The 11,957-nt window shown below is 35.5% G+C and overlaps 1 long non-coding RNA gene across 2 annotated transcripts; it reads left to right on the top strand.

The window, feature by feature from the left end:
• Positions 1-4,746: 4,746 nt before the first annotated feature.
• LOC147524753 (uncharacterized) lies at positions 4,747-11,617 on the top strand. 2 transcript variants are annotated; one of them, XR_015197196.1, is made up of 7 exons: positions 4,747-4,824; positions 4,946-4,991; positions 5,348-5,482; positions 10,451-10,580; positions 10,666-10,713; positions 10,948-11,064; positions 11,536-11,617. It is a non-coding gene; the product is annotated as an uncharacterized LOC147524753 (long non-coding RNA). The 2 variants fall into 2 exon arrangements; XR_015197192.1 differs by lacking the exons at positions 10,948-11,064; positions 11,536-11,617 and having other exon boundaries at positions 10,666-10,855.
• Positions 11,618-11,957: the final 340 nt, after the last annotated feature.

Below are 11,957 nucleotides of genomic sequence, written 5' to 3'. Positions count from 1 at the left end.
TAACTTATACTACGATAATTGAATATTAAAATGTGAATATGGAGAAGGGATTAGGGGAATTTGAATCCACTTGATGTACTCCTAATATGCTAGTGTAGATTATTGCAATCCTAATCAAATAAGATTAAATGTTTGATCCCTAATTACTCATTGCAATCTATGCCAACTAATAATTAGCATGTGAGGAAGTCCAACCTATTCTTATGGAGAATCAACTAACCTATTAGAGTGAAACTCTTAAAAAGCAGTAATTCGAATTAACACATTAAGTCTTCATCAAGCTTCATCAAACCCCTCTAATGGAGGTTTAGCTAGAAGTCATTAGACTATCATAAACATATAAATAAAAAGAAGACATAATGAAGAACAAACTTTGATTTTATTAATCTAATTGACTAATGAAAAACAAATAACTAAGTCTAAGTTCTAACTATCTATCTCTAATTAAGTATATCTATCTAAGTCTAAGTATATTGAGAGTTATGCCTTAGTCCTCTTTATATAAGAGAGGGCTAGTTTTATAATTTCGTGCATGGGCTCTAGAGTTATGTTTTGGGCCCTTAAATCAAGCCCAAAACTTAATTACAAATGTCCAAAAAGGGTTTCTCTGCTGAAAATTACTGCAATAGCTTTTTCGTCCAATTTTGCTCCTTTGATTGGGTCATGGCTCGGATCGTTAGAAATCTCTTTCCAAGCCGGTCATTTTGACATATAATAGGCCCAATTCCAAGGTTTGAGTCCAAAGATACGGCCCGCAGAAATTCTGTTGACTTTTTTGCTCTATTTCTTCCCGCGTTGACTTTGACTTTTTAGCTTTGAGCAGGCTTTAAAAAGGCTTTTTCTCTTTGAATCTTGGACTTTCACCATAGAACTTCTTAGCAACCAACCTTTGTTCCTTTATCTCGCAAAAGTGACATGTTTCTTCACATATTTGACACCAATGCCTAAAATACATAAACGCACGTAAACAGTACTAACTCATATTTATTATACACATAATTGGTCTAAATGTAATGATATTAAAGGGTTAAAACTGCAGTTTTGGGCTCTTATCAAACCACCCCCAAACAACATTTTGCTTGTCCTCAAGCAAATATGAGAAATTAATATAAGTGACCAAAAATGGAGTTCTAACTAATCTCTTTTCGCTGAGTGCGATTGCATTGACCATACGCAACAAGGTCTTAAACCATTAGGAATTCCCTAGTGGATGAGTTATAGCCGCATGAGAGTTTTCCAGAGAAGGTACTCACAAACTTCATCTATACTACAACGACTAAGAAATAAAATTACTGTTTCCTACTTTATTCTCAGATATCTATACATTTCACTAGTAATGAATACAGAATAATCAAGTCAAAATCTAAGCTAATACGTGCATAATAATCAATCATCTGCGAATAAACATATATAGAATGAACTATGCTATGAAATGCAATAATAGGTCCGTTTATGAAACTTTAAAATAGCGTCTTTAAGTAGGTCCTCACATATATGTCAAGACAAAAACCACTTTGATTTTTCCACTAAAGTTTTGCTCACTCCAGTGTACAGTGGGCACACTTTACCTTACAATCTCAATGACACACAAGGAAGCTAAAGTCGATTAAACACATCTGCCACTTACTATCACACTAACCTATTCCTAATTGAGTTAGAGGTATTTATTAGGTGTTGCGGGGATTAGGTGATGGTTTAAGAATGAAGGAAATGGATATTCAAAAAGGATAAGTTTGAGATGATAGAGTCTTCATATTATGTAACTAGAGAAAACCTTGTTCTTTACTTTGCTTCTACATTTTGTTTCCATCCTTAGCTATTTTTTTTTCTTCTGGCTTTTGACTCCTTTGATTATGTTTTTGGAGTTCTAATTTTTTATTTTATTTTATTTTTCTTTTCTTTGGATGGAACTTTCTTTTCTTATTTGAAGGAACTAATAAATTCTTGGTTTCACAGGTGTTTCGTTTTCCTATTCTTCATTTCATCTTTATTCTCAGACTCATTCAAAGATGGGTAGGCTAATTTTTATTTTTATTTTGTTTTGTATAAAAGGGTAAAGGATTTGCGGTTTATGAAAGGCTAAAGAAAGGCTCATAGGGGAGACTAGTGGAAATAATTTCATATAGGTTAGAATTTCTGGCTATATCGATCCAAAGAGGGCATAAATTCTCGCTTAGGATATGATATAGTGATCAAGCAAGTGGACGTGTGATTTCTCTATTCAGAATTTACTTCTCCCTTGTGTCATTTCTCAAATATTTCACTCATATAAGACTTTAGGCTATATTCTCACTGGATTTGTAGAATAAGTACTCTAGCCTAGATTTCAGAAACTTACTGCCAAACAATCATAGATACTCATGCAATATATTTATAGAAAGATGAAATGATTATTACCTACATATTAACCTAAATTTCTAAAAACTATTATAATATAAGAGCTAATGTGAAATATCTAGACTATTATCATCATAGAGAAAGAAACAATACCAATATTCCTAAGTGTATAACATAAACTTTTTATTTATATTTATGATTTTTTTTTAATTTTTTTACTATAAAACAAGTGCATATTATACATGTATTATCCTAATAGGTATCTTAATTTACGCATGTTTCTATGCTACCCCCAAACAAGAACATGCTTTGTCCTCAAAGTATTAAAATAAGAAGGGTAGGAAATACCATGGAAACGCATGAAAATTGGAGAACACCTGCAAAACAAATTTAAAACATACTAATATAGATAAATAAAGACTGACGCAACTCTATATGAGTCCCATCCGTTATGTGGTTAACAAGAATTAACTTGCTTGGGACATAAGCAGACACGAACAAAAATAAAAACTTACCTCATATCCAGCATTTACACGTTGTCCTCCTCCTCAATAAAGAATTAAGGTTCCTTGGCATCCTGCCATGCCATGATAATATGTCAGGCCTCACGCCATTTATCATCTATAATTGCTAACCGGTTAAGCGCCACTTGGTCGGATGGGGTGTAAGGGGCAGCCCAATTAGGTTGTAGCCTCCACCCCGGCCAAGTCATTGCACGGAATGAGCGTATAATGTAGTTGGTGGGTCGCACAATGTCAACCCCAACCCAATTTGTGAAACGGGCACAAAATGCAAGATATAAACATAGCATGATATGACAAACTAAGACAAGCATAAGAACATACTTATGCCTCATACTATGGGCTAGGGCTAAACTAGACACTAAGGTCTGGGGAAGGTCATAAAGCATACGTCCCTCAGCTAGAGCAAAGGAAATGTCACAAGTGGCGTCATTCGCAGAAGAAAAATGCCATTCCCCTAATATGTTTAGCATGATAAAAAACATCACCATGCCCTCGTTAAGGGACAAACTACCAAGGGCTACTTTATATTGTCCTTGGTCCTCTACATGGAAAATTCCTGCCCCATAGGTCTCATGTAAAAACTCATAGTTGTAGGCATAGAAATTATCAACCAAATAGTCCCATGAGTTTTGAATCTCAGCAGGTATAGAAATCCCAATAGCAAACGCCAATAAGAACTTGGTTATATCCATTGTTTCATCCTCAATGGTAACGGAGAACACTTGTTCTCCATCCATACGATAGAAAAACTTACAATGGTCATAGAAATACGAAGTAAGCACAGGAGAATAAAGTTCATTAGAGCTTACCATTAGAGGCTGCCATCCCGCCGTTATGATCAAGTCGTGGAACCAAGACCCATAGGTGTCGCTTGCGAACAAATCCTCGAAAGACTGCTCCGGTATGATCCGAGGAGACTTCATATCAAACAACCATACGCTAGAACTGCTGGAAACAATCTCAGAAGAACTTACAAAAAAATCAGAACTGGAAGTGGCTGTGGAGGTGAAGGGCGTGGGCACGCTCAAGATTGTCTGTGGGAGGGCGCGGTCGCGTTCTTGCCTGACTCGACTTCCAGTGTTTTGAGGGTGGCTACTACAGAATGACACATATACCATGGTCAATAAGAACGTTTATACCACGGTTCTTCCAAAAACCGTGGGAAATACTTATATACCACGGCGGAAATTTCTTTGGTCATTGGTTTACTAGTATATGCCACAGTTACATGAAAACCGTGGGATAAGTTGGGCCATATACCATGGTTAGTTTTTTTTTTAGCATGAGAGTACTCCACATCCCCCACTACCTTAAACATAAATAGTGGTATATAAATTTTCCACTTTCTACCGTGGTTTATGACTTTATGCCAAATAGTCGAATACGAGAAAAAAAAATCCACAGTACGAAACTCATTCAAATTGGATTCCCGCTATTCTCTCGGTCTCTCCCCACAACTTCTACAGTTCTACGACTCTTAGGATTCCTGCAACAGTGAGAAAACCCACCGTCACTACACCATAACAGCTTTTTTGTGACAGGGGCTTTTTCTGTTTTGTGACGCCAAATAGACGTCAGAAAATTTGTGACGCCATAATAGCGTCACTATATGGGTTTTGCCGTCACACACTACACCATTTGGGCTAATTTGCAACCAATGAGGTTTTTCATTAGTAACACATATACATCCGTTAGGTAATTTAAAACATTTATAATACGTTAGCAATACAAATATCCGTTGGTAATATTATGTAACATTTTTTTGTATATTTTGTCACGTTTCAGTATACGTTAGAGTTGGGGAAGAATTACGTTGAAAAAGAAAAAGAAAAATCACACTACAAAGAAATAACGAAAAGCTTCAAATGAGTCTTTTTCTCGCTTCATCTAAACCTCGATGCCCTAAAAAGAAAGAAAAACCAGTGGAGCGGTGTTGTCGGCTAAGATTTCGATTCCTCACTTCGTAAGTCGTCCTCCCTCTTGTTCTTTCCCCTTCTTGTTCTTCTTCTCTTCCTCTTCCCCCTCTAAATTATTGTTCAAAATTGATTCCGAGTTTCTAAAGTTAAAATTGATCTATGTTCTAGGGTATCAATTCATTGCTTCTTCCACCAAGTGTTCGCTCTACTCAAGGTAACGAATTTACGCATTAATTTTAATTTTTTAAAATTGGTTGTTGCTCTTTCGTTTGGTCCAACTTTGGATTATCAGATAAAAGATGTATCTTTTATACAAAGAAGGTTGCTTGATAGTTATTAGTTATTTGATTCGAAAAAAATTAGGTTTTTTGTTAGATCTATTTACTCCATGTGTTGTGATTTGATTTTCCAAGTGTTGTTATTACTGTTAGTATTGGATGTGCTTGCTTGTATAATGAGCTGGTGTATTATAGAAAAAAATTAAGACAAATGCTAATAGCAGCTCATGAGTGTTTTTAAAGCTTGTATGTGGCTTATTTATTAAGATGGTTTTGTTTTGTTTTGTTGTAGAATGTGAACAAGTCGAAACTGGTCTACTTGGATAATGCATCAACTTCTCAGAAGCCTACTGCTGTTTTGGACTCTTTACATAAACTATTACTCAACCTATAATTCCAATGTGCATCGTGGTATTCATTTCTTGAGGTACTTATGTAATCTAGTGTGTTTATTTTCTGCTACCTCCCAGTTTTGTGACCCCTTTTAACACTGTCATTACAAGAGGTTTTACTGAAAATAATCTTCATCAAAAGTTCTTACTAATTTTTCCCTGCAATTTAGTGCAAGAGCCACCGATGAATATGAATCAAATGAGGATACTAGTAGTTTAATCCATGGATACTTGTGGACTAAGATTGAAAGAAGAAGAAGCAGATGAAACCATTTGCGTATGGAAACTGTTATGAGTTTTAGACCATAACAATGGTTCTCCTCTCTGCCCATTGCTTTCTTTGCCACCTTCAACTTCGAACTACAAGTAGGAGTTCAAAGGAAAGAAATGGAAGGAAGGTATAGTAGTACACTGGGGTTCTTTGTCTTTATTTCCTCTCTTTAAAATGTTTCTCTAATGCATGTGCTTCTCACATGAAATTGATATCTTTCATCTTTCTCTTAATGCCTCTGGTCTAGCATATAGTAGTACTTTTATAACGGAATCAAGTTACATGCCAAATCTGGAATGACTGGGGGTTTTGACTTGGGTGAGTCAAAATTTCATGCGGGGGTACGGTTTAGTTCTCTTGTTTTCACCTCCACATGGACGGTGAGATAATTTAGATTTTTTTCTTTATTTTCTTTATAACTTTTGTTTGGTTTCTAATTTAGTATAAAGCACTAATTGGGAAGGAAAAGCTGGCCCAATAATTGATTTGTCAGGTCAAAAGTCCAAATAATGAAATGTGTATCTTTGGAAAATGCAATAAGTGAGTTGATTTCTATGGAAAATTGGAAATCAAATAACAGCCAAAAAAAAAAAAAAAAAATTGTGAAAAACACTCCATCAACACTTGGTGCATTGTTAATGGTAATACCTAAATTGTGTTTACTTGATTGAATACCTATTTTGTGAACAATTAATTTTAAATTTCAAAATCAAGACCAAATTTGAAGGGCTACGGCTACTAATTTACCGTTGAATAACCTCATATTACATAAGTTGTGACACGACTAACGTTTAACCATCCTGCTAAAGTTTTGCAAAGAACCGCATGATGTGACTTAAAAGTTTTTAAAGTGTAGTTTCAACAAGTTGGGGCTTTATTACTCCCCATATCTATTTTAAAGACCAATAAATGTATAGTTTTCTTCAAACATCAATATTTGAGATTTTCAGTAAGAAAAGTCTTAATTTAACGTTCGGTAACTGAATTTAGGATTTCATTTGGTCTGTTGAATTGGGAAAATTAACTTTGTGTGGAATTATAGCATTGAAAGCTATAGTTTGTTGTTGTTGGTTGTTAAAAATCAGAATTGCAAAGGTATTAACTAGATTGGTGATAAGGTTCGAATTTTGGGCGGGGGTTTTGTGAATAATTCATGTAGTTGAGTATTGTAATATACTAATATGTATGGTGCAGGGTATCTAGTTAAACCAATTGATTGGCATTCAAAATAGGGCTGAAACTGACGTTCATTCCAAACTAACCATCTAAGTTATTGCCAAGAAAACAAGATAAGAAAAGTACTCTCTTAATGAGTGAGTGGAGGTCCTGAACTCCTGAAGGAAAAGTGTTTCTTTTATTTAAATGATAGTGAATATTGCTTTCACAGTTACCACTTGAACAAGTGAATGATGGTTCAATGAAAACCTTGTGGCTAGTCAATGATGCACTACATATCTTGACCTTTCTTTTTGACTGACACATCTCTAGCTTTAAAGTTATCTACTTTTTTGCTGCTGCTGAATACGCTGTACACCTCATTATCGACATATAATGTAAACAGACTTGGTTAGCCTCATGCTATGGTATTGTTGTTTTCTTTTTTTTTTTTTTTTTTTTTTTTTTGTGGAGATGAAATCTGAAATATATATTTTTCTCTGCAATTCATCTTTAGTTAACTACATTGTGATTGTTTGTGATTGCATGTTTAGTTATGCCTTTGGCCTTTAAGGTTAGATCATTTAGGATTACCTTACGTAATTGAATTATTGGACTACTTCTAAGAATGACCAAATGACCTTCTCTGGAATAGATCTAAGAATGATAAAATGTCCTTTCTATAGGGAACTAGAATGTCACTTACGAGACGTGAAAGACCATTGATTTCTCAACTAACAAAACCAGTTTTGTATGGGCAATGCTGGTATGGTGTATCACCTGCCTGCTTGGTTCCGGGAGAGGATGATATTGATAATGGCAGTTGAAATATCTCATATAGCTTACTTTGTAGTGTATCGATCAAATAATGAGATCAATAGGTTGGTGTTCTTACAATTTTTACTCGTTCAGTTTTCTAATACGTATATTATAGGCAGTCATATGCTATGATATGCTATGATTGGTACTATGTCTTAGTCCTCGTCACAGCAAATACATGTTTTGGGTGTGATTGTGTCAATGTTTGATTAATTTTTCTGTCCACTGTTTTTATCTCCTCAGGTTATCGAGTTGCCAGTTAGAGTCTTGGGGTTTCTCCTCCAAAGATAATTTCACCTGGACTTGATGTTCTAGTTATCCTTACAAGACCCTTCTGTATTTTGTAGTAGCCGCGAATCTGACCATATTTATTACCATGACTGTGAGAAAGAGTCATTCTTTATGTACCACCAGGTGTGGGGAAAGCACTTTTGTGTTACATCTTTCTGCTTTTAGTTATTTTATGATAGTTATTCTTTCTAAATATTAGGCATGCTTTGTGTCCTTAGCTACTTTAGTCCATGTATGTGTTGCTCGTGCTTGATGTGTTGTCAGGCTTGCTTTGTGTCCATGGTAGGAAGGTAGTCACTACTCTCTAGGTCTAGACTTGTGTGTGTGTGTGTCTATGATGGATTATTGAGTCATTTTTCCATGGCATGATCCTTTGTACATGTAAGAAGGTTCATATTGCACTTGAACTTTTCTTGTGTGTGTAGTGGGATAATTGTGGGCATTGTTAACTGGTGCAAGAGTGTGTGATGCCAATCATCCCACTGCACCCACTCAATGCACTCAAATAGACCATATATATACTAACTTCTCACGACAACATTCTACGAATCAGCATACTCACTTCACAACAAAATAAGGCACACACTCACTCACACTAACAACACACACTTGGCAGTACACATGCACACACTCACTAGTCTCTCACTTTACACAATCATAACCAATACACACTACAATTTTAGCAGACACTTATCAATCAAAATAAGCAACAGTAGGTCATTGGCAGTAACAACAAGGTGTATTGAACAAGTAGTAGTAGGTCATAGCTAGAGTTGTAGGCAATACATATAGTTGAGCTGATGGGGCATTCTTGCAATTGACATAGTTATCTACTTATTCCTTCATTGGGACCAATCAATTTTGCTATAAATCAATTACACACATCTGCGTGGGATGAGCATTAATCCAAAGGTCAATGATGAGCAATGAGGCACGGAAAGCCGACATAAAAGGAAAATTTGAATACGACCGACATGGGCAGAGTTTCATTATACTCCTCCCGCTTTTCTTATATTATATGTCCCTCAAAGCATATGTGATCATTATTTTTTTGTCACTCTTGGTTGTTAATATAACCCTTTTTTTTAGAGTGGATGTGTTTTAGATCTGGTTTGGTTTGTTAGGTTCACTTTATTCGTTTTTTTTCCTACATACTAAGCTCTATCACTTCATGAAAGTTTTGACATGAGCAATAAATTCGTTGAACCCATGCTGCAGCCAATTTCCAAGGACTTAGATTCAACCTTCTAGACTTCGTGTTGCAGGCTGTGTAACTTGCAGACTTGGTGTTAATGGGGTTTTTTATTCATCTTGTTGAGGTCTAGGATGGAGAAGATGGTCGATTGACGACAGGGTGTTTTGTAGTCTTTGCATCTAGATGTCGTTTGTGAGGGCACTTGATGTTAAAATAGCGCAAGCCTTCTTTAGTAACATAAGTACATCGAGATGCCTTCTTGGTGCCTTACTAATTATAAAGGTTACAAGCTATAGTTTAATGGGTGTTTCTTACTTTAGGCAATCGTTGTTTGATGATTGTGGTGTATAATGGTTGATGATTGTGGTCTAGTATGTATAAAATAATTAGATTTGTCTATGGTTTCTTGAATTTATTGTTGCTGTCCTTGCTAAACTGGATTTTTAGTGTCTATGGTGGTGCTGCTTTTTGGTTTATGAAGGAAGTAATATGCATACTTAGTGAACAACATGTCAGAGAAGTAAAAGGAATGGCTGCGCATGGGGTCGGAAATGGCCTCGCAGCCGACCTGTTAGAGCCTAGAACTAGTCTGGGGTGGCCTGCAGCAGCCCAACAGATGGCCTATAGCAGCCTAGGACTTGAAATTGTATGAAGTATGAAGCTTGGCTATTTTGTACCATTCTAGAATTATTGTTTGGAACCATAGGAACTTTAAAATCTAGTTTCTTAGTTAGTAATCATCACACAAGTTTATTAGCGAGATATGAGTTGGATTTGGATGAGTAAGTCCTCGAGATACATCTCCATGTCCTTGAGATATGAGTTGGATTTGGAGGCGTTACACTTTTCCTGCTTATTTTATTTTTGTTTGGCATGGTAATCACTGTCGTTATTTTATTTTCTTATTGTAGTCTTGGAGTTTGTGTTCTTTTAACTGTTGTTTCCACCAATGCAAGTGATAGTCATCAAGTGTGATGATGGAACAAGAGATCTTGATCTTTGCAACACATACACTTCACTATGTATTTACTGAATCAAACTCAAATAGATTGGTATTAATTTCCATAGTACTTGCTTTGTGATTAAACTCTTTGTTGTCTCTTGTTAGTTTAGTTTGATGTATATTTTTGTTTCTTGGTCATTGATTGTAAATTTATGACTTAGGATAGAAAAGTTTGATCAAATTTTGAGACTTGGTCTTGATTATATTAATTTAAGTTGTGAAGCCTAATTAAGAACATGGATTTTTTATATTTTGTATGATCTATGAAGGAAGTTTGCGAATGCGAGGAAAGACCGGCCTAGAAACGGGAATCGAAGAGCATCGAGTGAGATTAATTGGCCGGAATATAGTTGGAGTTGCAGTTTATCCTTGTGCCGTCAACAAAAGAGGATTAATAGAGTAAGTCTTCAAACTTGATCTTAATCTTCCAATATCAAGGCCTTTTTGTTTTTTTTTGTAGTGTAATATTTTGTTTTTTTTATAGGAAATAGATGTGGAACTACAACATGAGTGGTGATTCTTATGTTCCAATGTATGGTTCATCTGTAATTGGTGGCTAATTAGTATGTAACCATTAAAGTTATGTAGTTATGTTCTCATCTTGTATTTTATGAACTTCTTAAATGGTAATTGCAAATTCTTAGTTCAAATGTGTAAATTAAGATAGACAATGAAAAGTTTTTTTTGTTAAATCTAGTGAGTATCAGTCATCTTCATTATTTATATAATTATGTGTGTCATTGATCCTATTTGTGTCGTGCTACAGGTGGAGATGGTCCACAGTAAGGCTTAATGTGCTGAAATTCCATCTTGGAGGCACCCCCCCCTCCGCAAGGTTCTGTATCACAATGAAAGCAGGTTATTGCTTTTGATGAGGACTGAGGTGGGTTCTTATTTTAGTTCGTCTGACATTTGCTGTGTTGATCCTATAAGCGGTTCATTGCTCTCAACATATAAGCTTGATCCTGGAGAAACAGAAAAATCAAATATTTCTCATTACATTGTGTTTTTTATTCTTTTGAATCTATCTACTTGTTAGAGACTATGGAATTTATTTATCCCTCAGATTACTTTTCTTTTGAAACATAAAAAAATGAAACAACATATATTCCAAAGCCGGCTACGTCATTTTCTTTGGGTTTCTTGCAAGGTTGTCTTACATAATACAAAAAAAAAAAATGTTGGACTTGGTAACCCCCCCCCCCCCCCCCCTCTCTCTCTCTCTCTCTCGTTCTCTCTACTTGAAAATGGAGAGGACACTACAAAGTAGCTTGATCCATTCTCGTGACTTGTCAATTGTAGCTAAATTTTCTACATGATATTTAATTTATTTGAGGAATTGCAATTTCGACAGGGTGATAGCAAATGATCTGTGAAGGGTGGTCATGGTAGAAAAGAGGCTGCTGGAGTTCAATCGGGTCAAAGTTCCCAGGTATTATTACATTTCAATGGTCTTTTGGGATTTAAAGAGTTGTTGTAAATACGGGTAATTGTATTTCACACACTCACTCATCGTGGATCTTTTGGGCAAGGGGCAAGCTACATCAACTCTCCGGTAAGGACACCCTCTCTGATATTACTTTTTTTTATTGCAGTGCAACTTAGGAAGTAAATGATTGATATTTTTTTTCCTGGTTTTCCATTCATATTAATTTTGTTTTGAAGATACTACGAACCACCTTATTCCTTTTTGTTTCATAATGTGTCAAGTTGATGATTATCATTGATCATTCTTACCATAAAAAAATGTTAATTTATGGATGGAGTAAATCGTCT

Source organism: Coptis chinensis, chromosome 1 (assembly GCF_015680905.1).
Source record: "Coptis chinensis isolate HL-2020 chromosome 1, ASM1568090v1, whole genome shotgun sequence".
NCBI lineage: Eukaryota > Viridiplantae > Streptophyta > Magnoliopsida > Ranunculales > Ranunculaceae > Coptis > Coptis chinensis.
The sequence above is the reverse complement of the archived record's forward strand: the minus strand, read 5'-3'. Positions and strand labels throughout refer to the sequence as shown.